The sequence below is a fragment of the Apodemus sylvaticus genome, chromosome 3 (genome assembly GCF_947179515.1).
Source record: "Apodemus sylvaticus chromosome 3, mApoSyl1.1, whole genome shotgun sequence".
Taxonomy (NCBI): domain Eukaryota; kingdom Metazoa; phylum Chordata; class Mammalia; order Rodentia; family Muridae; genus Apodemus; species Apodemus sylvaticus.
Window position 1 is genome coordinate 128,374,867 of NC_067474.1, and position 27,237 is coordinate 128,402,103.

The 27,237-nt window shown below is 37.6% G+C and overlaps 1 protein-coding gene across 1 annotated transcript in view; it reads left to right on the forward strand.

The window, feature by feature from the left end:
* Window positions 1–27,237, forward strand: part of LOC127680345 (selection and upkeep of intraepithelial T-cells protein 2-like) — a gene marked incomplete at its 5' end in the record, with an annotated part of 49,030 nt that overhangs the window by 6,680 nt on the left and 15,113 nt on the right. The window lies entirely within an intron of this gene.

Sequence of the window (27,237 nt, forward strand, 5' to 3'; positions counted from 1 at the left end):
AACCAATACTTCCCTAGTTGTCAGTTTTGACAGGAATTCATAAACTCCTGAATTACCAATTTATTTATCCTTCATCTCCTGCCTTGGTAATGTAGCTTATCATGATGCTGTTTTTTAAAAAGCATGTTGCTTTTATGCAACTCAAGCTCAAACCGTATTTATCTGTGATGATTGCCATTCAAATTGTGTATGGAATCACAAATGCTGCAGTAAACCTTTCAGAAATACAGCTATCTATCTTTGAACCATACAGGTACAAGTAAGCACTTTCTTAACCAGAATTGTGTGAGCAATCTCAAATAATTTCTGGTTCACTAATGTAGGCTTACATGGAATCTTCTATCTACCATGGGTGCCTTGGTGAATCGAATAAATTGTCTTTAGTCAACCTAGGACTATTTGCAAAGGAATCATCACCTACCTTTAAAAATATGCAATGTGAGGATATAACTCTGAAAGTAAGGGTCTTTCCTGGAAAAACTCAATATTTATCCCTTTGCTAATGTGAAATGGAATGAGTAACCTCTTATCTGCAATGAACAGTTGCATGTTCAATGTGATAAGGTATAAATCATGCAACCAAGATTGAAATATAAGAGAATAGAGTGTCATTTGTAAACAATATTGTTAGTGTAGAAGTATTACTTTACAAGGCACATTGCAAAGGCCAAGTTGTTGAATGTGGTCTGTTTCATGGGAATTTGGAGGTACACTTCAAATGCATGGTTAACTGTTTATTGTGGGAAATAAATTCACATCACAGAGAAGCATAAGAGGTCACTAGCAGCAGTCACACGCCTTTACTTTTAGTCATAAAACACATTCTGCATTTCCACAAAGAATTCACCCACATGATTGATGGATGATTTAATACAAAAAAATAGATGAGACAATTGGTTGGGACCAGAAGGTAGAATATACAATTTAAGGCCTCATTTGATGTAAGGTCTTTTTCCAACCTGTAGGTTGCCATTTTGGTCAATTGACAGTGTCCTTTATCTTATAGAAGTTTTTAAGTATTGTGGGGTACCATTTGTCAATTGTTGATCTTAGAGCCTGAGCCATTGTTGTTCTGCTCAGGAAATTTTCCCCTGTGACATTGTGATCAAGGCTATTCCCCACTTTCTTTTCTATTAGATTTAGAAGATCTGTTTTAATGTGGAGGTCCTTGATCCACTTGGACTTCAGCATTTTACATGGAGATAAAAATGGATCAATTTGCCTTCTTCTACATGTAGATGCCCATTTAGAGCAGCACCAGATGTTAAAACTGTTCTTTCTTTCACTGTACTGTTTTGGTTTCTTTGTCAAAAATCAAGTAACCAAAGGTTTAGTTTATTTCAAGATCTTCTTTTCTTTTCCATTGTTCTACTTGTCTATCTGTGTACCATATGGCTTTTATCACTATTTCTCTGTAGTACAGCCTGAAGTCAAGGCTGGTGAGTTCCACAGAAGTTCTTATATCCTTGAGAATTGGTTTTGCTGTCCTGTGTTTCTTGTTATTCCATATGAAGTTCAGAATTGCTCTTTCTGTCTCTGAAGCATTGAGATGGATTTTTGATTGTGATTGCATTGAATCTGTAGATTCCTTTTGGTAAGATGACCATTTTACTATATTAATTCTACTGATCCGTGAGCATGGAAGATCTTTCCATTTTCTGAGTTATTCTTCTGTCTCTATTTGTGGAATAGTTTGAGAAGTATTGGTATTAGGTCACCTTTGAAGGTCTAATAGAATTTTGTACTAAAACCATTTGGCCCTGAGCTTTGTTTGCTGAGGAGACATTTAATGACTGCTTCTATGTCCTTAGGGCTTATGGGACTGTTTATATTGTTTTCTTTATCCTGACTTAAATTTGGTATGTGGTATCTTTTTAGAAAACAAGCTATTCTATCTACATTTTCTAGTTTGTAGAGTATAGGCTTTTTATACTAGATTCTGATGATTTTTTTTAATTTCCTCCATTTCTGTTATGTCTCCCATTTCATTTATGATTTTATTAAGTTGAATATTATCTCTGTACCCTTTAGTTTCTTTGAACAATGGTTTATCTATCTTGTTGATTTCCTCAAAGAACCAAGTCATAGTTTTGCTGATTCTTTGTATCACAGAATACAAGTGATAGAAAAAAAGAATCTCAGGCATACAAGACAGGGGAAAAGTTCACATGGCTACTCATAAGGGGTAACACCTCTTTAGGAAACAATATTAACATTAGAATACAAACAGAATCTGGTCAACCCACTACTTTTTCCCCTTTCTGTCTGACTAAAAATGTTCTTACTCGTATATTAACAAACAATGCATAGTAATAACTATTTTGAAATAATTATGAAAATTATTAAGTATAAATTCTATTCAAAAGTCTGGCCTATTTGTATGTTGTAACTAGATGAGGAACTTTAGTATCTATCCTGTCTTAATGAATTTACAATTCTATACCTAAATCATATCCTATTATGATTTGTCTTAACATCTTCAGGCAATCTTTTCCAAATTTAGGACATTTTTATTGCTAAACAACTTTATAAGTTTAGTTTTAAGACTATAACTATCCTATTCTTCAACTCTGTAAGATATGTTAAGGAATTAAATATTGCCTGAGTATGCAGGAAGCACAAAGACAGAGCTTCCAAACCATAGAAATTACAGAAATATCTGACCAACTGAACAGTCCCCAACATTTCTTATAACATTGAAGCACTATCTTCAGCCTTCTGGTCCAGAACATCTGACAGAACTTAAGTGAAAAAAGAGTCAAATATCCTGCATCTTCTGTACTTTTAGTATAGCATTCTGTCTGTAGATGATATTATGGCATTCCTTGCCCTGTGACTAGCTTACAATCATTGAAGCCATTCTGCCTCCTGGAGATATTGATTCTCAATATCTTCTTTGAAGTTGATAAGGGGTACTCTCAGGAACAGATATGTCTCATAGTCAAAAGATGTTTTAATATAAAATAATATTAAATGCCATATTCTGTGGATCTCTGATGCTTTTAAAGAACATACATACATATATATATATATATATATATATATATATATATGTATATATATATATTAAGTGAGTTGCCAAATATTATTTATATAATTTTATTGTAATTAACTAAAGTATAATTTAATATGTCCATGAGTTTTACTATCTGAGTATTCACTTCTATTACTTAATCATCCTAAACAGTTCGTAACAGAAGCTATTAGACTGGGTCTAAGCCTTATATCCTTAAATGAGCTGCATAGGCACAATACCTATTTAAGAGTAACAAAATTAATATTAAATTTTGTATCTATATAGACTTATTGCAATGAATTGTATCAAAATAGAAAGATTTATTTCAATGAAAACCTTAAACCTTCATCATTATCCAAAATTTTGTATCCATGTAATAAAATATAAACTCAATTCTGGATCAAAATATGAATATTTCTACAAATATAAGATTATGGCTATAAAATGCTTTGTTTAAGCGTATGTAATTTAATAATCATTCCTATTTGTCTAATTTCTTATAATAATTTTATATACTCCTTTTTCTTTTTGACCCCCTTCACTTTACCAAAGAAAACGTGATAGAGAAGAGGAAATGAAAGATAAAAATACCTGAGTCTAAGCTCTCTATTTAGTTTCCTCCCTGTCCAAAAGAATAATTATTTATAAATTATCTGTTAACATGACAACATAGCTAAAGTTCACAAAATAACCAAAACCAGACACCTAAACTTAAGAGATTGAGATGACGATTTTCTTATGATTGATACCTGCTGGATTAGAGTGAAGAATTCCATTTGGGGGAGGGCCAAGGAAATTAGAAAAAAATAGTCTTAAGAAAGCTAGCAGTAGCATTTGTCATCCAGTCTCTGTATGCTAAGAAAGCTCAGGACTTAACTGAAGTCCTGACTGGAACTACCCAAAAGGCTCTATGAACTGAGGTCATCAGGAATTAGCACTCATTTCAAAAGCTGTTCTCAACGTAAGTCTCCGGAAACAGCATCAGTTGAAGCAAAATCAGACTTGGAGGTAGAACAGCAGGTCATTTTGTTGTCAGGGTTTCCCAATTGGTGTTTCAATCTGTAATATAGTAACCTTAAAACCAATATTTAGCTCTGTAAAGGTATTTGTATTGATTGTGCGAGGTGCACAGATCAGTTAAGGATGAAATTTTGCTGTTTGTGCAGGTGAATTTTTTTCTGTTTTTATGAATTAGTTTGATCAATGACCAAATTGAGATATATCTTCATCCATGCCATATGAAAAGATGATATGATGAATTTTGATGATTCTGTAGCAAACAAGATTTATGGGCTATGTATAGGTGATTGTTTGACTAGAGACATTTTTATGTCTCAGCCAGTTTTAGGGCTTTTTCCAGGTAGAGGGAACAGTAGATCATATTACCTATCCTATTTGATCTTATTGAATTTTTCTTTCCTGTCTACAGCCAAGGGTGCCTTTCACTATGATGTCTGATCCGTATAACTTTGAAAGGATATCAAAACCTTTTTTTTTCCTGTTAATACAAATACATGTCCTTCGTCCAGCAACCCAAAACCAACAAAATTATAGATTGATTCAACTCAGCAACTTCTTTTTTTCTAAGGCCTGCTCTATTTTGTACTCTCTCACAGAGGATTTATAATACCATTAAAACTTATAGCCATCTTCATTTTAATAATTAAAACAATTTAGAACAATTAAAACAATTATGATTATTTATTGAGATAATGTCTCTCTGTGTAGCCTGAGTCAACACAAATTTGTTTATAGGTTAGGTTGGCTTCAGACTCATAAGAAACCTAACTGTATCCATGTCTTTGTCTCCTACACGGTGACATCAAAGGCCTTGATTTATTTATTCATCCACGCATGCTTAAAAACATTTAAAGCAATTACCATTCTTTTCTCCTTTCTATCCTTAAAACAGTTAAAGCGATTTTTTATTTCTCTTTCTATGAAGATTAATATCTTTTGAATGTATTTAATTATATCCCTTTTCTCTTTATATAAATCGAATTAATATCCTTCCCTATTTATTTAGCTTCAATTAACTTCCCTTCTATTTAAGCCTATTCTCAGGCCAACACATTAGTCACATGCCAGACTAAACATTCCCAGAATTCCCATGGAGCCTACTTTCAAAGAACCCAAATGCTTAGGATAGCATTGACTTCTTACAATTTCATTTTTTCTCTAATTTTTTTTTGTTACAGGAAGCATGTAGCCTTGCTCTCTGACTTCTGAGTAAACTGTTTTCATTTCCCAACAGGGACTCCTAGCATCTATAGCATGTTGTCTGGTTGGCTTTGAGGTCACAGCTGTGTTCTAGTTTATACCATGAACCCCATAACTATGTGTACCAATTTAACAAATATGTTGTCCTAGTCCCAAACCTAAGTGGCTTGGGGAAAAACTGCACAGCTCTGCTAATCTCCTAATTTTAAGGAAATAACATGTGTTTTCTATTGTTGTAGCATATTTCTTTTCCATAATTTTATGGCTATATCAACCATATATGGCCTTATATTTCCTATCTAAGCCCTATACATTTAAACCACCCTGAATTGGCTTTATCTGATATAAAGTCTCAACTTCTTGAAGTGGCTAATCTACAGGCCATGATTTTGGAACAATAATGGTGACATCTGCTCCACTGTCAACCATTCCTTCAATTTCAGTATTATTTCTCAGTATCTTTAGCTTGTGTCTTTGATCCTCTTTAGAAGTTTGCCAAAATCTTGGTTTTGGGGCCTTTTATATGTTTGTTGGATTATCTATAGAATTTGTGTTGATTTTGCTATCTGGTCTGTTTTCAGAGCAGTGGTATTTAATTGTCCTGAGGAACAGAATTTTACCTGTTTGGCACTGGGGCTTGCAGGACCCCTCCACCCAGATTTTCTGGTAAATGATTACCCCATTTGTCTTTTCTTCCTTTATATTCACGCATGCAGTCTGCCTTTTCCACATTTCCTACATATTCCAGGAGACATAGACTTCCTTTTGGAATTAATTTGGTTTTCACTGCAGTTTCCTTTGCAATGAACTTGCTCACCACAACTAAGATATCTGAAATTTTAGATTGTCTCAAGGCTTGTGGTGGTAGCTTCTCCTATTACGGTCATATCAGGTGAATGAAGTTTATCATCAACTGTATGTCTAATCCACTCACAAATCAATACAACTCTACCTTCAACTGTTTGATTACTTCTTGGCATTGCACTTGAATTTTCAAAAGTTAAAGATTCAATTAGTGCCTTTCTTGCTAATGGTTCTGGTATACTTCTTTCTACAGCTAAAGTGAACCTTTGCTAAAAGTTAGAGAATTTTTCATTTGTACTTTGCATGAGTTGAGAAAATGGTTCAAGTCTTTTCCTTGTTTCTGTGACATTGTCCTGGCATTTAAGCCTGTCAAACAAAATAATGTCAAGGTTTCTTCATATTTGTCTTGAACCTGTAACTCAAAATAGATCTCACCCAGCAGCTGAACTTTAGAAATATTAATATGTCTGACTTTATTTGTCATGATACCTCCTTAGCCTCTTCTCTCTACCATGAAACCCACTGTAAATAGATTCTAATTTTACAAAAGTGTAATGTTACTTTTGCCATATCATGCCAGTCTTGAGGGATTATTCTATTTTTGATAGCCTCAGAGGTTAGGATTTGTTTGAAAAAAAAAAACGTGAATGAATTAAAAAACTTGCGATTCTTTCTTTAAATTTTCTTAGTTCTAACACATCCACAGGCTGCTATTCAAATTCCTGATAATTTTGTAGATGATTATTGTCTGCAGGTCTTCACTGTATACTTACTGGATAAACTAAACTGGCTTTTTGACAATCTTTTCTTGGCTTTCTCTAATTCTATTTTTGTCTCTATATAAGTATTTTCCATAATTAATATTTTAAGTTCCTCTCTTAAGGTCTGTGCCCATATTTCATATGTTTTTATCTCTTGTCATCCTGGCATTTAGTTCAACCTGAATTATCAGTTTTTTCTATCCTCTCCTCCAAAGCTTGCTCTCATGTCTCAAATTTTTCTCTCTGCTGCTCAGTCTGTTCTACAAAATTTTGCATTTTTTTGTTCTGGGATCTGTTCCAGGTCCTGTCTCCAATTTTCCTACTGCTTTTCTTCCTGCCTTCCAGACATATAAACAGTCTCCATATTCTGATTTTACAATTGCTCTATTTTCCCTCTAGTATTTTGTCATTGTTCTCACTCTGTTTTATAAATTTTTTTAATCATTTTTCTAAGGCTCATAATTTTTTTGAGGGCACTACTTTTTGAGGAGACATAGTAAACCAAGATACTTATAAGAATATAATTGAATCTTAATATTATAATAATGATAACTAGCATGGTGTCAATATCCCTTTCCAATTGTTCCAAATGCATCCCTTTCCAACTGTTCAAAATGGCATCACCTAAAATCCAAAAGGAGTTCATTGTATTTCTCACCTTTAGGTATCTTATATTTTATTTTATTTTTTAATTATCATTAATTATTTTTTACAGTCCAGTCATTATCCCCCTTCTAGTCAGCTCTCCAACAATCCTCATCCCATTCCTCCTTCCCTCTCTCCAAATGGATGTCCCGAACCCACCTGCCCATGCCACCAAACCTCCCCACTCTGTGGGTTTTAAAGTCTTTTGAAGATTAGGTACATCTTCCCTCACTGAGGCCTCACTAGGCTGTCCTCTGCTGTATATGTGTCAGGGGCATTATATCAGGTAGCATACCTAGCCTGGTTGGTGGCTTAGTGTCTAAGAGATCTCAGAAGTCCAGATTGTTTGAGACTGCTGGTCTTCCTTTTGGGTCACCCTCTTCCTTAGCTTCTTCCAGTCTTTCCCTAATTCAACCACAGGAGTTCCTGGTTCCTGTCCACTGGTTGGGAGTAAGTATTTTCTTCTATCTCAGTCAGTTGCTGGTTGGGTTTCTCAGAGGGCAGCCATGCTAGGCTCCTGTCTGTAAGCACACCATAGCATCGGTAATAGTGTCAGGCCTTCGAGCCTCCCCTTGAGTTGGATCCCAATCTGGTTCTGTCACTGGACCTCTTTCCCTCAGTCACTTTTCCATTTTTGTCCCTGCAGTTCTTTTGGATAGGGATAATTCTGGGTCAGAGTTTTTAACTGTGGGATGGCAACCACTTGATGCCATCTTTTTACTGGAAGTGGACTCTACAAATTCCCTCTCCCCACTGTTGGGCATTTCATCTATGGTCCCTCCCTGTTTTATTCCCTAGAGTCTCTCACATCTCAAATCTCTGGTATATTCTAGGGGTCCCCCCACCTCCTACCTCCTGAGGTTGCCTGTTTCCATTCTTTCCGCTGGTTCTCAGGGCTTCACTCCTGTCTCCCTCCTCCCAATACCTGATCATCTTCCCCCTTTCCCTCCCAGTCCCCTCTCCCATCTAGGTCCTTCCCCTCCTCTGCCCTTACCTCCATTATTGCTTTCTTCTCCCTCCCAAGTAGGACTGAGGAATCCTCACTTGGGCCCTTCAGCTTGTTAACCTTTTTGAGTTCTGCGGATTGTGCCCTGGGTATTCTATACATATTTTACTAACATCCACTTGTTAATGATGACATACCATGCGTGTCATTTTGGGTCTGAGTTACCTCACTCAGGATCACATTTCCTAGTTCCATCTTTTACCTGCAAAGCTCATGATGCCCTCTTTCTTAATAGCTGAATATTGGTCCATTTTGTAAATGAAACCATATTTTCTGTTGTCAATTTATAATTTGTTTTACCGGATCTGGAGGTTCTTATCCCATTGTTCTCCCTCTGCTGTGCAGACCTCTCTGATTCTTTTATTCACTAGGAGCAACTTGCTGTAGAAAAACCTCAGATTTCTATGCTTCTGAGCCTTTTCTGTCTTTTCTTTGGGTTGCAGCTGGCAGCCTACACACCGATCTCAGGCAGCCTGAAGTGCACACAGTCTATAGAGCTACTGAGGCTGTCCCATGTCATAGGAGATACAGTAAAGCAAGCAGAGGAAGGCTGGCTGGAGTTGGAGGTGGATATGGAGGTGGAAAAATGCCCAGATAATATTTATATGCCTGAGATAAGGCTTTGGAAAGTTAACTGCCATTTCTTCAGCTATTGATCCTCAGCTGTGAAGGTTGACTGTCATGTAGCTGTGCCCTTGGGGTCCTTGGTCCTTCCCACTATGCTCAGGAAACCCCAATTGTGTTATCAGACTGGCACTACCTTATGCTATACCTCAGGGATGGGATGTTGCCTCTGGTTGTCTTCTTTGCTTGGGACTTGAAGCAGGAGCTTCTCAGTTAGTTCTCTGTATTCCTTTAGACCCACTCTGTGTTTAATTTCTACTCTGTTGGAGCACAGCACTAGTTTTTTTCTATATTGGAAGGGGGCTTTTTGATCTCTGGTTAGTTCAGTTCTAAGCCCAAAGTAAGGAGAGCCAATATGCTGGAGAAAATTTGAACCCTAATAAGCCCATAGAAAAGACACACAATCCACATGTTTTAATTATAATTCATATGACTAGAATGGGCAAATCTAGTACTATACTAACTTATTCAACAGCTACTAGAACCCTTGCTATTTGCAATTTCTCCCACCAGTTCTTATTTATACTGGTTTCCTTCTCTTCCTCTATACTCCTCTCCCTCTACCTGCTTCCACTTCTTTCCAGCCTCTAGTCCCACCTTTCTTTTCCACTACCCTACTCTAGACTTTTATTGGCCAGTAAAAATGAGGACAGTGTTTACAGGGCACCACTTGAGTTCATCAGTAAGCATATATTATGCTTATTGGGGGCACCCCTCTTGGGGAACCAGTAATAACATTAAAATACAAACAGCACCATGCCAATCTACTACAAAAAGGAATTGATGTATCTGAATGATTTAGATTGGGTTCTTTAAAAAGCTAATGCTGCTGGAAAGAACCCGGATATCTCTCAACAGAAGAGTGGATGCAAAAAATGTGGTACATATACACAATGGAGTACTATTCAGCCATTAGAAACAATGAATTCATGAAATTCTTAGGCAAATGGATGGAGCTGGAGAATATCATACTAAGTAAGGTAATCCAGTCTCAAAGGATGAATCATGGTATGCACTCACTAATAAGTGGATATTAACCTAGAAAACTGGAATACCCAAAACATAATCCACACATTAAATGAGGTACAAAAAGAACAGAGGAGTGGCCCTTGTTCTGGAAAGACTCAGTGAAGCAGTATAGGGCAAAACCAGAAAAGGGAAGTGGGAAGGGGTGGGTGGGAGAATAGGGGGAGGGAAGGGGGCTTATGGGAGTTTCAGGGAGTGGGGGACTAGAAAAGGGGAAATCATTTGAAATGTAAATAAAAATATATCAAATAAAAAAAGGAAGTAAAAAAATAAAATAAAAAAGGAATAAAAAAAGGAAGTAAAAAAAACCTAATGCAGTGAACATAAGGAGGACAATGTAGACAAAAGGGTCTTCTAGGGTTCAGTCAAAGATGAATGTGTCAGCTGGAATGCTAGGGAAATTTTCATAGAAATATTAAGTGCTGAATACCAATTGGTTTATGGGACAGTTTAAAGCCTGAAAAAGTGATCAAATAAAGAACATAACTGATAAAACCACAAAGGGAAAGTATTGAGCCTGTCATGGTGAAGATCACTAATTTCCTGCTAAAGTACATGAGGTATGTTTCTTCAAAACAAATAGGGATACCACAAGTTAAGGTTTTCATACCTCATCTTTCAGTAACCAGTTATACCGGGTAAAGGGGCTGTGGTGCTGACATAACAGAAGGCTACATATCACACTGTTCCTCCTCAGGCCTGTGCCAGAATGAGTACCACAAAATGGAACAGACTGAGGACATCCACATGTAGTATGTCCACAGAATGCTTACAATAGCAGTACCCAGTTTTCTGAGGGACTGCCAGACTGATTTCCAGAGTGGTTGTACCAGTTTGCAACCCCACCAGCAGTGGAGGAGTGTTCCTCTTTCTACACATCCTCGCCAACATCTGCTGTCTCCTGAGTTTTTAATCTTAGCCATTCTGACTGGTGTAAGGTGAAATCTCAGGGTTGTTTTGATTTGCATCTCCCTGATGACTAGTGAAGTTGAGCATTTTTAAGATGTTTCTCTGCCATCCGAAGTTCTTCAGGTGAGAATTCTTTGTTTAACTCTGTACCCCATTTTTTAATAGGATTATTTGGTTTTCTGGGTTCTAACTTCTTGAGTTCTTTGTATATATTGGATATTAGCCCTCTATCTGATGTAGGGTTGGTGAAGATCTTTTCCCAATTTGTTGGTTGCCGATTTGTCCTTTTGATGGTGTCCTTTGCTTTACAGAAACTTTTTAATTTTAGAGGTCCCATTTGTCAATTCTTGATCTTAGAGCATAAGCTATTGGTGTTCTGTTCAGGAACTTTCCCCCTGTACCGATGTTCTCAAGGGTCTTCCCCAGTTTCTTTTCTATTAGCTTCAGAGTGTCTGGCTTTATATGGAGGTCCTTGATCCATTTGGAGTTGAGCTTAGTACAAGGAGACAAGGATGGATCAATTCGCATTCTTCTGCATGCTGCCCTCCAGTTGAACCAGCACCATTTGTTGCTCCCGAAAGATCCTGCTATACCACTCCTGGGCATATACCCAGAGGATTCCCCAGCATGTAATAAGGATATATGCTCCACTATGTTCATAGCAGCCCTATTTATAATAGCCAGAAGCTGGAAAGAACACAGGTATCCCTCAACAGAAGAATGGATGCAAAAAAATGTGGTATATATACACAATGGAGTACTATTCAGCCATTAGAAACAATGAATTCATGAAATTCTTAGGCAAATGGATGGAGCTGGAGAACATCATACTAAGTAAGGTAACCCAGTCTCAAAAGTTCAATCATGGTATGCACTCAATAATAAGTGGATATTAGCTTGGAAAACTGGAATATGCAAAACATAATCCACACTTCAAATGAGGTACAAGAAGAATGGAGGAGTGGCCCCTAGTTCTGGAAAGCACCAGTGTAGCAGTATAAGACAAAACCAGAACAGAGAAGTGGGAAGGGATGGGTGGGAGAACAAAGGGAGGGAAGGGGGCTTATGTGACTTTCGGGGAGTGGGGAACCAGAAAAGGGGAAATCATTTGAAATGTAAATAAAAAATATATCAAATAAAATTTTTAAAAAAATCGAAACAAAAAAATAGCAGTACCTAAGAAATTGAAGGCTAGATAACTAAGGAATATGACAGGATTGTAGCTGGATTGATATGTTGTCTCTCATGTCCAGGCATTTGAATCAACACTGCTATTGACATCTCTACATGCAGTACACATCCTGGCTCTAGTTTCTCAATAAATATTCTTTTAGCCCTCCAAAACCTATCGATTCTTTTTTAACTTGATAGTAGTAAGCCTTTCAAGATCCTCTCCACCCCCTGTAAAAGAGATTTCACTGTGTAAGGCTGTGAAATCAAGTTTTGACATGAAGATGTAAATTTAGTCAGGCAGCAAAGGAATGTGGCATCCATGATCAGAGACAGAAGCTGGTAACTTCTGGCAATTTAACTCTCTTTCTATTTGAGGGCCAAAAGCTGCTGTCTTGTAGCAATTAACTCCTATTGATAGCAACAGGGCTAAAGAAATAAGTTTCTTGGCTTCTTTACTCTTTTACTCTTGGACATATCACTGGCTAGTTGAGATGCCCAGATTTTATTAACAATTCAAAAGCAAGTAGAAAAAGCAAGAAAAAGAAAAGAAAAAGAAAAAAGCAAACAAGCAAGCAAGCATGTGAGAAAGAAAGGCACAAATAGATACATGCATATTGCATGAAGCAGATAAGGCTATATCACAAATTTATTTTAAGTTCACAGTGAGTTTTAGGCTATACTTCATGTCATAAGTCAATAAGAATTATAGAAGAACCATTTACATATCTTTCCATTAACTACTACCTGACTAAACTTTTATTAACTGTTTTATATCTCCATAAATCTATTATAAGTTTAAAGCAATATTTTATGTCATAAGTTATCATGGTTTTTGTCAAGATACAAATCATCTGCCTTGTGTCTTGTTATTTTGAAGACATGCATAGATAAATCAGTCCAACACTTATTTTCTGTCTTTGTCCCTACAATAAACTACTCATCCATAGTTTAGGATCTTTAGAGACAAAATAATAGCCTCATTCCTAAATAAGATGGAATATTACCCTAGATCCTAATTTGTTCTAAGACTGTTTTCTTATCCTAATGCAATTATCATGGGACACATGAAGGTTGGCAGGACAAGATTTGCAGCTTTTATTCTATAGCAGACTTGTATCAATGTAAGCATTCTATAAAATCATTATCAGGAATTATGAAATCAAATTTATGTAACACAGCATTACCTCATCAAAGTATGTCTTCATATTGATCCTGCAAGCCCAATAGGGAATTCTGAAGCCCAAGAACCATTAGGCTATGTAGTAGTTTCAGGAAAGTCATACCAGCAGGAAGAATCAATCCTGGATCTTCAGAGGACCATGCATCTAGGAGTGTACCAAATCTAGCCATGCAAAATTATTGACTACCTTACAAAAATCCATTTGTTTGCCATAGCCTTTTCTAGATGGCTTCTAAAATTAGGCTAAGTAATAATTAGCCTAATTATTTGAAAAAGAATTAGGAAATTTTTTGCAAGCCACCATATGAAACTAAAAATGAACAAAATAACACTGGTAGGAGCCAAAAGGATGGTAGTAAAATGTTCATGCCACGGGGGAACTAACTCTATAGAAAGCTTTGGAGACCAATGAAACCCTATGTCCCCATAAACCACCTATGCTATTTCTACTGTTGTTGGTTATGCCAAAACTAGATTGTAAGGACCTGTGACTGCAGACACTGTACCCTTTGGCTATATAATATGAATAACAAAAATCAGGTTAGGATACAGCTGGAAATTCCCTCCATGAATGCTAGTTTTCATACTTCTAGAAGATACAATGTAGACTGCCATTGTTTTGATAAACAGTTTTGGAATATTTTTGTTATTAGAACTTAGAGGGAAATCTGCCTTTTGCAGTCACTATGAAGAATTGCATAATAACTGACCAAGATCCTGAAAATGAGTGACTTTTGTTTTAACATAGGGATTTAATTATCAACCATAAAGAAAAAAATAATAGTCATCAATACTACTCTCTCCAAAGTTCAGAAATTAACATAAAAGTTAAACAAAGTGTATAAGAGCCTAATGAAGGTATGGAGTGTTGTGTAGTTCTTTCCTTTAAAGAGAATCATTGCTTTCTAGACAATGAAGGACGACTCAAAACATTTAGATAGAATTTATGGAAAATTAAAATGATCAAGAAGAACATATACTTTAGAAATCTTATGATTCACATCCCCATTATTGTTTATAAAATTAGTAAAAACTTTACAGGAAAAGATCTTACACTCCAGCCATCCGTAAACTGAACATGATGTAGTGAGTTTTTTGGAATCCTGGTTTCTTTAACAAACACAAAAATATGTTAATAACTTATATCCCTGGTGTGGAGATGTTGGGCTGCATTACACTGTGTAATCACATCAACTAACAGATTTGTCTGGTGCTCTAGCAGGGGTGTGAGTTATGAACTACAAATATTTGCTGCAAATGTGTGACATTTGCAATTCTGGGGTCTTTTCAGAGGCGTAAAAATTCTCATGCTCTATGTGGTGAAGTTAATTGTTGGTCGCTCAGGGGGTTAATTGTGGTTTGTTTGTATTGGTAGCCACAGAAGAAACATGAAGATAAAAAATTAGACTTAGAGTTCTCCTTTTTTATGCTCTCTCCCTTTCTACTTTTTGTACTCCTATGTAGTATTATGGGTTTGACTGGGTCATAGAGGGATGGGGAATTTTCAAGAAAGAAGAGCCCACATAGGAGCAAATACCATCTAAAAGTGAAAGCCAAATGTGAGGATAGGCAAAATTGAAAATTTGATTTCAAATACCATAGGGGAAATAGCAAGAAAAGAAGTGATGCATATTTTTGCTTGTTTTTTGTTTTCATTTTTTATTAAATTATTTTATTTATTTACATTCCAAAAGTTGCCCTCCTTCCCTCACAGAGTTCTTCATCCTATCCCCTTCCCCACCTCTGAGAGGGTGCTCCTCCACTAAGGTGCCAGCAAATATTTATTGTAGCTGCTTTTGCTTTGATATTCTCTGCTTTGCTGCCAAGAGGGTAATTTTTGTTTTCTCTTCTTCTTCCACATATATTTTGTTTCATAAAAAGGTTGAAAGAATGGTTGAGAAGTTTGAAACTTGTGATCAGATTGTTAAGGAGCAAGGGTGAATTTAGTTATTATCAATCAAGATTTCAAAGGAGAAAGTAAGTCTGTGGTCTGTGAAAAAAACTACAGATGCAATTTAATGCAATTGATAGGATTTCTCAGCTACTACTGCTTCCCTAGCTCAAAAGTAAAACTGATCCAGTAGAGAGAACAGGAAGCTTGGAAATACAGAAAATGTATATTTTAGCAAACAGTTGTTTGTGATCAGAGACTATTATGTTTGTATATGTTTGGTCCAGGGAGTGGCACTAATAGAACATGTGACCCTATTGAAGAAGGTGTGACCTTGTTGGAGGTAGGTGTGTCTTTTAAACATTCATCCTAGCTACCTTCAGTATTCTCCTGGCAGCTTTCAGATGGAGATGTAGCACTCTCAACTCCTCCTGTGCCATACCTGCCTGAAAGCTGTCATGTTCCCACCTTGATGATAACAGACTGAACCTCTGAACCTGTAAGCCAGCTCCAATTAAATGTTGTCCTTATAAGAGTTGCCTTGGTCCTGCTCTAGGTTCACAGCAGTAAAACTCCAACTAAGACAGAAATTGGTACCCAGGATTGTTATTCTGATAGGCCTGATTGCAGTGTGCCAGCCTTGTTGGAGTCATCTTTCTTGCTGGTTCTTCTTGAGGCAACAAAGGAGGAAGAGCATTGGTAGAGTGTAAGACTTTTGTCTTATTACATATTTAGGGTTGTTGTATACTAATTAATAGCTTACTTATCCAAGTCTAAGTTACTTTGCTACTGTAACAGACTGGCCATCTGTCTTCCTCTGAGTCCAGAAACTGCAGTCTCTAGTTTAGCACCTCATTCTAAAATAGTGAGGGATTAAGTAAATAGCCTTTGTACTATCTCAGCAGAAACTGCACAGCTCTAACTTTCAGCATTCCAGTAGAAGTTTCAGAAATAAAAAGGGACACTTTAACAAGTGATTATAGCATTTATTACTAAGCTGTAAAATGCTATCTAAGAAAAAGGGGGAAAGACAGAATGAACAAAAAATGGGGAAGTAAGAGAATATTCTCTTATTTTCTATTTGTCTTCATCACTTATATATCTTTCAGAATACAGGATTACATGCTAAATTTCATCAGAAGTTCACACATAAAATTCAAATCATGAATTGAAATAGAAATTTAGAACAGAGAATTATTACATGCATATCCATTAGGAATATATATCTGCTTTTCATAGCTGAGTGGTACTCGATTGTGTAAATGTACCACATTTTCTGTATCCATTCATCTGTTGAGGGGTATCTGGGTTCCTTCCAAATATTATAAATAAGGCTGCTATGAGTATAGTGAAGCATGTGTCCTTAATAATGTTGGAGAATCTTCTGGGTATATGCTCAGAAGGGTTTTAGCGAGAGCTTCATGTAGTATTATGTACAATTTCCTGAGGAAGTGCCAGGACTGATTTCCAGAGTGGTTGTACCTGCTTGCAATCCCACCAGCAATGGAGGAGTGTTCCTTTTTCTCCACATCTTCACCAGCATCCGCTGCTACCTGAATTTTTGATCTTAGCCATTCTGACTGTTGTGAGGTAGATTCTCAGGGTTTTGATTTGCATTTCCTGATGACTAAGGATGTTGAACATTTCATTAGGGGCTTCTTGTCCATTTAATATTCTTCAGTTGAGAATCCTTTGTTTAGCTCTGTACCCCATTTTTAATAGGGTTATTTGGTTCTCTAGAGTCTAACATCTTAAGTTCTTTGCATATATTGGATATTAGCTCTCTATCGAATGTAGGATTGGTAAAGATCTTTTCCCAATCTGTAGGTTGTCTTTTTGTCCTATTGACAATATCCTATGCTTTGTAATTTTATGAGGTCCCATTTGTCAATTCTTGATCTTAGAGCATAAACCATTGGTGTTCTGTTCAGGAACTTTTCCCCTGTGCCCATGTGTTTGAGGATCTTCCCCAATTTCTCTTCTGTTAGTTTCAGTGTACCTGGCTTTAGGTGGAGATCCTTGAGCCACTTGGACTTGAGAATGGATCAATTTGCATTATTCTACATGCTAACTGCCAATTGAACCAGCACCATTTGTTGAAAATGCTGTCTTTTCTACATTGGATGGTTTTTGCTCCTTTGTCAAGCAATGAATTTATGAAATTCTTAGATGACTATAGGGAATTAGAACATATCTTCCTGAGTGAAGTAACTCAGTCACAATAGTACATACATGGTATGCACTCACTGATAAGTGAGTATTAGCCGAAAAGCTCAGAATACCCAAGACACAATTCATGGACCACATGAAGCTTGAGAAGGAAGAAGACCAAAATGTGGATGCTTGAGTCCTTCTTAGAAGGGGAAACAAATTACTCATGGGAGGAAATACAGAGACAAAGTGTGAAGCAGATACTGAAGTCCAAAGACTACTCCTTCTGGGGATCCATCCTATATACAGAAACCAAACCCAGACACTATTGTGGATGCCAAGACATGCTTTCTGACAGGATCCTGATATAGCTTTCTCCTGAAAGGCTCTTCCAGAATCTGAAAAATACAGAGGTGGTGCTTGCAGCCAACCATTGAACTGAGCACCGGGTCCTGAATGGAGGCATTAGAGAAAGGACTGAAAGAACTAAAGGGATTGAACAAAAATATCAACCAATCAGACCCCCCAGAGCTCCCAGGGACTAAAACACCAATCAAAGAGTACACATGGAAAGACCTATGGCTCCAGCTGCGTATGTAGCAGAGGATGGCCTTGTTGGACAAACATAAGTGGGAGGAGGGACCCTGTGTCCTGTGAAGGCTTGATGCCCCAGTGTGGGGGAATTTCAGGGTAGGAAGGCAGGAATTGGTGGGTGAGTGGGGGAGCACCCTTATAAAAGCAGGAGGAAGGGTGATGGGATAGGGGGTTTCTGTAGGGGAAACAGACTGGTTATAATATTTAAAATATAAAAAAATGAAATATCCAATTTAAAAGACAACAAAAATGGAGTATTTATCTGACTGAGCATTCATTACCTGTCACAGCTCCACAGGTTCACTGAGAGTTAAACACTATTACTTATTATTGAAGTTTTGTGCAGATAAACCCAGTCCATAGTTGTCTATATAGCACCACTACAAGACAGTACATCTTCATATATCTCCAGAGATATGCTCAAAAGGGGTATATGCTAATACCTGGTGATTGTTAAAGTTGTTTAATAATAACAGGAAAAGTATATTAACAGCAGGAAACTTTCCTAAAATGATTTTTCCCTAGGCTTTGCCTATCAGAACTTCATTATATATATATATTAATCTAAAGTGAAGTGATTTCAGGAAGATCACCTGCTAGTTATTAGCCTGTCCTATGATGGCTCCTGACACCTGACAATTCTTTTGCTTGTAAGAAGGTAATTGGGACTTAGTATTTGGAAAGCAATGGGATGCTTTAAATGAGACTTTAATGGGCTCTTGTAGTAGGAATATGGAAGACTTTGCTATTGAGAATAATTTTAATTGTACTAACCTGGACTAAGTGATTTCAGTAGAGAATTTCAATATGTGACCTAGGGACTATTTTTTGGTGTTTTGGTGAAGAATGTGGATATGTTTTGCCCTTGTTTGAAGAGACTGCCTGAGGCTAAGGTGAAGAGACTCATATTAATTGTATTGATAAAGAAAGTTATAGAAATCTTCATTATAGACTTTGTTCTGAGGTAAAGTCTCATGAAGAACAGTATAAACAAATGTAGCAATCTGAGAAAGGAAAAATATAAAATATGTGGTTTGAGTATTAAAGGAGCACCAGGAAATGAAATGGAGCTAAAACCAGTGTTCAAGGATATTAAATTCAATTACAGGACAAGTGACCTTGGGGCAAAATCCCATCCAGATAAATTAAGGTCCAGGAATGGTAGACAAGCCTTTAGTCCCAGGAGGCAAAGACAGCCAAGTCTCCTTAGTTCAAGGCCTGCCTAGAACAGCAAGTTGTAGGTGAAAAACTTAAACCCAAGCTTGGTGGACCACACCTTTAATCCCAGTATTTAGGAGATAGGCATGCAAATCTCTTGAGTTCAACGTTAGTCTACAGAACAAGTTACAGAACATTCAAGCTTAGGCAGTGAAACAGTTGGAAAAGAGAAAGTTGGAGCTAATATAATAGAATAAGGGGGTCATGTTGCAGCACCACCAGTAAGCAGGGGAACTTGGCAACTTTGGACATGTGGCTTTAGAATCCAGAATAGAAGGGACTACTAGGACAATTGATACTGGTTACCTGTAGCTAAGAACTTAGAGGTGGGCTGGAGAAACAGCTCAGCACTTAAGAGCACTAACTGCTCTTTCGGAGGTCCTGAGTTTAAGTCCCAGCAACGACATGGTGGCTTGCAACCATCTGTAATGGGATCTGTTGCCCTCTTTTGGTGCGTCTGAAGATAGCTACAGAATACTTTTAAATAAAAATATAAATCTTAAGAAAAAACTTAGTGATGAGTAAGAAAAGGCCAACATCACTGAGATGAAATCTTCTGGAAAGTGTTTTCTGAGAGCACAAAGAAGCAAAGGTTCCAGAGATAGCCATGGTTGTACATTGTGCTGCAGCTGTACTTGGTAATGTATAAGAATCACTCAAGTAGTACTGGTTTTGAAGGCATGAAGGGGTCATGAAGAGAAGCTGAGATTTGGCACTGTGAGAGGTCATGTAAGGGTATTGGCATGGGTTGCAGCTGAGCTGGAGAAAAAACACTAGGCCTTTGCAAGAGCCCAGAAGATTGTGTGTGGATCCCAGACAGTGAAAAAGAAGTTATAACATTTAAGTTGTCTTGGAGACCCTCAAGATGATTGAGATGCCAGAGTCATGGGGTTATCTGCTGAGGAAAGTTGCTAACAGGGAGCGGAACAAGCCCAGATAAAGGAAGTTTGTTGCAGTCAACAATGATAAAAAGGGAATTGGAGATCTGAAGACCACTTTGACATGAGACATGGAGGTACAGATATTGGAGTTTGCCCAGCTAGTTTCCTGACGTGCTATGGGCATCACCGTTAAGTGATTGGATAAATCTCAGAAGAGGCTTTTAATTTTGGACTCTTATAATTGTCGAGACTACTATAGACTATGGGAACTTTTAAGTTGGGCTAAATGTATTTTACATTATATTATGTTTACATACAGCCCCATAGACTCATGTTTGAAGAAGCCTGTGGGGTCCAGAGAGTGGCACTATTAGAATGTGTGGCCTTGTTGGCGTAGGTCTGGCCTTGTTGGGTAGGTGTGTCTCTGTGAGTATGGGCTTTTAGACCCTCATCCTAGCTACCTGGAAGTTAATATTCTTCAAGCACCCTTCACATGAAGATGTAGAACTCTCAGCTCCTCCTGCACCATGCCAGCCTTAATGCTGGCATGTTCCTGCCTTGGTGATAAAGGACCAAACCTCTGAACCTGTAAGCCATCCCCAATTAAATGTTGTCCTTATAAGAGATGCCTTGGTGATGGTGTCTGTTCACAGCAGTAAAATCCCAACTAACAGAGAGAACAAAATTAAATTTGCAATGAAATATTATTGAAACAGAAGTCTTAGTGGGTACAAGAGCTGATGTAACTATGATTTCACAGAAATCTCAGAACTCAGAATAGTCATTTCAAAAGGTTTATACCCAATTTATAGGAACTGAAAAGTTACCACAATTAAAACAATGTGTGCATTGAGTTAAATGTGTGTGACCAGAAGGTAGAATATCACAGTTAACGCAGTGTAAAACAGTGGGGTATACAGGTTCATATTCCTGTGATTCAAGAGAGAACCCATGATGAAATCTGAGGTGAAATGGTAGATTCTTCTGGGGAAGGTATTGATATGTATCATCACAAACAACCCCAGAGTATGTAAATGTCCAAACACAGGACATAACAAGAACTGAGCTTTCAAGTATAGAGTAGGAGCCATTGCTGAAATACCAATACCACTGCCCTTAAAATGGTTAACTGACAAGCCTACACAGGCATAGCAATGGCCCTTCAGTAAGTAAAAATGATAGTAGCTTGTGCATCTGATGCAAGAGACCTAATATATATTGGAGTCTACCAGGTCATGGCCATCCCTTGCATTTGTTATGAAAAAGAAATAGGGAAAATCAAAATGTTAAAAGATAATGGGCAGAGAAAAGCCGTGGATCCTGAGGTTGAATTAGGGAAAAGCTGGAAGAATCTGAGGAGCAGGGCAACCCCAAAGGAAGACTAGCAGTCTCAACTAACCTGGACCTTCAAGATCTCTCTGATATTGAGCCACAAACCAGGCACCATACATCAGCTGATATGAGGACCCCGGCACATAAATGACAGAGGACTGCCTGGTTTGGTCTCGGCAATGAAGATACACCTAATCCTCAAGAAACTTGAGGCCCTCGGGAATAGGGAGGTCTGTATGGTGGCATTTGATGGAGTGGGGGGAAGAAGGTATTTGATAAGGAATAATCAGAGAGCAGACCAGAAATGGATAAAAACTAGACTGGTAAAAAATCAAATAATTATATAAAAATTTAAGTTTTCTTAAGGAAATGTTTAAAAATTAAATAGAGATACTGGGGCTGTGAATAGAGTAATTCAATCAATATATTCATTATAGCAATGGAAAACTTATACCTTCTTTATTGCCTAAAATATGCCCTATGATAGTAATTGATTTAAAAAACTATTTTCCTCTTTTATTAACAATATAGGCAAAGTTTTGCTTTCATTATACATAGCTTTTGCAATGCTTAATCTGTAAGAAGGTACAAATAGTAATTTCCTCTACAGGGAATGTTAAGTAGCCCAAATGTCACTATTTTGCACAATAGCCACTAGAAATAATTTGTAGATAATTTCCACAATCCACTATTTATCATTACATGGATGATGTTTTGTGAGTTGCTTCTGACACAGATACTTTACAGAAAATGTTTAAAGAATCACAAAGCATTTTGCCATGCTAGGGTTGGACAGATTGATGTATTGTACCTCTATTCGAAGTGTCCGTACATGAGACAAGACTTGATGCCTGTGAACAGATAAGTTGATAAGAGTATATAAGAATATGATATGCATGCATGATGTAGTTTAATTCAGCTGCAAATAATAGAATTGTCATTTGTAGGGCATAAAGTGAATGCAATAGAAAATGAATAATTTAATTGATATGACTCAAAACTACTGATATCCTAATTTTTCTCTTTGTGGACTAGAGAATTTACATAGACACAAGAAACTATTTAAATATGTGTGATGCTATTGTTAAAGCAAGATTGTCTGGGATGTAAGGAGAATCAGAAGAGACTGAGAAATAAAACATTCTATTGAGGGAAGGGCCATGATATGGCTAATGATTGTGATATGTCTTCATGAAAATATCTTGAAGGAATTTATCATTATATGTGATGAAATATGCCAAGAAAAATGTAAAACCTCAAACTCATGTATATTCTTTGTCCTCTAGATTTTCTCAAATGGATACAGTTAGGTCATCAGCTGACAATACTGTTTTTAAAAGCTGTTTTTATTTTATGTTAATCATGAAACCACTATAACTGATGATTGCCATCCAAGTTTATCAGGGAGCTGTAAAATATAACTTATGTACAAAATCAGCCGTGATGCTGTGTAGTATACAAAAATATAACTATGAGTCTTTTAATCATTGAGGCTCAAGAAAACAACCTTTTAATATAATCATGTAAACAATCCCAAATAAATTCTTTTGTTCAATAACATAGAACTACATGAAATGAATGAATTTTCTTTTGTCTACTTAGGATTAGTTGCATTTGAGTCAATGTAACTAGTAATTTGAGTCAGTTACTAACCATGACAATGGACAATGTGAGTCTGATCAATCTGAAGATAAGGCAACTCTGCAGAACAAACTCAATATCTATAAATTCCCCATTTAATATGCAATGACGAGCCTCTTTTCTGTAGTGACAATTTCATCCTTACTGTGATGAGTTATAAATAATGCAACCAAGGCTGAGATATCTGAGAACGAAGCCTCTGTTGGGAAGGATGTTCTTAGTGTGCAAATATTTATTTTATAGGATCAGGTAGGAAATCTCAATGCTGAACAGGGTATGTTTCATGTCAGTGTCAATATGCATCTCAAATGCTTCTTTAACTATATATAACAATATCTGAAAGTAACTCATATTACAGAATAGCTAAAGAAAGCACTGTCAGTAAAAGCACATACCTTTACTGTGGCTGATAAAACATGAAACCTAGGTTTGTCTGTCTTCCCCTAAAAGAATGTTCCCACATGAGTGAGGGATGATTACATTTAAATGAAAATAAAGATAAGGATGTTGATATCCTCAAAAAAAATCTTACATTTGAAAGAAAATGAGAAAGAAAAAGTGTGGGGGCAGGGATAAGGAGAATACGTCTACTTGCAATTCCCCAAAATTGATAGGAGGGAACAATTTAGATCTTTGCTGAGTAGCTCACATCTGGAATAAAAGCTTACAATCCACTGTTAAAAAAAAAAAAGCTAAAACAAAAAATCAACCAAACAAACAAAATACCTGATAAGCAAAAGAACATGTGCCAGGATAGAAAATTCCCATCAAGCATTATTTTCAATATCAGTACAGGAAACACAATGAAATTATGATAATTAGGGAATACTTTAAATCTGAACTGTTTAAAACTGGAAAGATTTAAAAGTAAAAAAAAAAATCAGTTGTTCAGAACTGAGATTGTAAGGCTGTGAGACAATGTGGATATCACAAAAATGGAGAAACAATAATGTAACTATCGATTTTATATAACCAGAGTGAATACAAAGACATCAGTCTGGATGGACTGACTCACAGGAGACATTGGGAACACCTATCTATCTATAGCCAAGTTTCCTATAATCATCAGTCACTGGAAAACAATAGAAAATGAATAGGCATTACCATGTTATGTTGTTATCTAGAAGGTGGTGAGTGCCTAGTTTACCAGGCTGGCTAGAATTTGTTTATAGAAACTCAAGGAAAAACTTAATTCAGCTTATGGTATGGAACTTGAGTTGCTTAGCGGAGACCCATGGTAGAAGAGGCTTTGACAGATCTGAGTGATTTACATTGTTATTGAGAATGAGTTCTTAAAAAACTAATGCAATCAAACTGGGATAAATTGAGGACAAAATAGAAAAAGGGGTCTTCTTGATTCCCTCAAAGACAAATGTGGAAGTTGAAATAGGATAGGACATTCTCATCAAAAGGTCACATTCCATATACCAATGGAATATTCTGGAAGGCTTTAAAACCTGAAAAACAGTTCATAGAAGGCATAAATAATAAAACCATATGGGGAAATTATATAAGCTTGTTGTAGAGATCAGCAGGTGTCGATTTTCAGAGTATGTGGTGTATATTTTTTCCATGCTAATAGGTATATCACAAGTGAAGATGTCTATTCTTCATCTTTCATTAATAAATGTTGCTGATGAAGTAAAGAGGCTGTGGGGCAAAAAGCTAGTCAGAACCAGGGTAACCAGCTGCCACTAGGTGGACAGTAGGCTATATAACACCCTGTACCTCCGTAAGTCTGAGGAAGAATGAAAATCACAAAATGACAGAGCCTAGGGTCCATCACAGGTTGAAATATTCTTAGGAACCCTGAAATTGCACCACCCCAAGATGTGGAGGCCAGGTGGCATATGAAATATGATTGGTTTGTAGATAGTAATATGGGCAATCACTCATGTCCATGTATTTTACCAACATTGCTATTTATATGGCAGTATTCATCCTGGCCCATATTTCTCTACTAGTGTTCTTTTGTACTCCAGAACTAATTGACTGTTATTCAACTGGACAGTGGTAAGCCTTCAATGATCTAGTTTACCCTTGGTAAAAGAAACTTCACTATGTAATGTTAAAACATAAGTGTCTTACAGCTTTGGAAAAGCTGCCCTGAAATCAACAGTTGAGGTTAGATTTTTTAAAAATATTTTATTGGTTATTTTGTTCATTTACATTTCAAATCTTATCCCCCTTTTCTAGTTTCTCCTCCAAAAACCCACCATTCTACCCCATCTTCCCCCTGCCTTCAAGAGGGTACATCCCCACCAACCTATTTACACCCACCTTACCCACCCCCTCACATTCTTTTTTGGGCATCAAGCTTTCACAGGAACAAGGGCCTCCCCTCCCACCAATACCAGACAATGCCATCCTCTGCTACTTAGACAGCTGGAGTCTTGGGTCTCTACATGTGTATCCTTTGGTTGGTAATTTAGTCCCTGGGAGCTCTGAAGAGTCTGGTTGTTTGATATTGTTGTTCTTCCAAAGGGGTTGCAACCTACTTCAGCTCCTTCAGTCCTTCCCCTAACCCTCCAGTAGGGTCCATGCTCACTCAAACAGTTGACTGCAAGAACATCTGAATCTGTAAAGATTTGGCCGAGCCTCTCAGGAGATGTCCTGTGCTTTCGTCTCGCCAGCCAGAACATGCGGCACACTCAGGATCCTTCTGCAGCCAAACTTTATTGACGCCGCGCCCAACATGGACGCCATTTATATACCCCTTGGCGTGACGTGTACACACCTGATTGGCTGTTTACTCATGACCTCATTTGAGTGCCCCAGGACAGGCAGAGATTTGGCGCGAAAATACTCTTGCACTTGCGCAGATAGGTTGTTCACTAAGAAAGCAGAGCTGGCACAGTGGAAGCCGGCGCCATCTTGTAATGGCGAATACAGTCGCGGCTTTCCACACCTCCCCCTTTTAATCTTATTAAAAAATGCAAGCCACTCTGTAATAGATGAAGGTAGAGGTCGAATCCCTAGTAAGGTGAGTAAGAGCACCATGTACAGAACAAGACCCTTAGGTTCCTTCTCCCAGGGTCGTCCTGACCTGCACTCGTGCCATTTTTCCTAGGGGAGGGACACTTGGACACACAACCCTCATGCAATTCGACTTGTCTTCTAAGGGTGTCCAAAAATCTGAACAACCCTTATGCGGTGCTTAGCCCGACAATCCATCAGAGTGAAAGGACTTACTCATCCCTGTGCAATGAGTCTAACCTCTAGGGGTGCAAGAGCCGAGCAGTCCAGTGCTTGTAAGATTATTTTAACATGGATAACCAGATCTCTGGGGAGGCGCCTTGATTAATAGCCGCAAGTGCTTGAGCAATCACAACCTTGTCACGTCTTTGTTGAGATCTGAGTTTGCAGACCAGCCAAAGCGTGAACACGCATCCACAGCTTAAGGCTGCGCCAAATAGACTCACCCCCACCCACTCCTTAAAGTAATAAAAAGGCTGAAGTGGTCCAGGAAGAGAGTCTCTCTGTCAGCGACAGGTTCACTCGAGTCGAATTGACAGCCAACACTGCTGCCCGCAAGGCTTCAAGAGTTTCATCGAAGCCTTCAGACCAATTTCAAGGGCCAGGAGTAGTTTCTGTGGGATCCGTCCAGGTGTCATCTTCAGGTGTCAGAATTCTCCGCGTCAGTCGCTCTGGCAGCCATAATGGGTTATCTTCCCCCTGTGGGAAAACACAAACAGCTCCCCTGGATCTTATTAAAATAGGATCCGGGCCTTTCCATTGACCAGACAATACATCTTTCCATTTGACCATTTCTTTTGGTCTGTCAGGTTCTGAGCAGTGTCGGTCTGCTGCAGTCTGGTCATGCTCGTCTAAATTTAAAAAATTCATAGTAAAGAGTGCTACCACCATAGCAACCCTTGGTATAGGGGGTAAGTCCTCCGCTATTCCCCCTTTTTATTTTATTAAATAGGATTTGAGCTTACGGTGGGCTCGCTCGATAATGCCTTGTCCCTGAGGGTTATAAGGCAGACCTGTGATATGGATAACCTGCATTTGTAAGCAGAATTGATTAAATTTTTGAGAGGTGTAAGCAGGTCCATTATCAGTTTTCAAACTTTTAGGTTTCCCCCAGGCACTCCATGCCTCGAGGCAATGTTGAATGACTTGGGAGGTGTGGCATGGAGAATGCCAGAACATGTGTCCATGG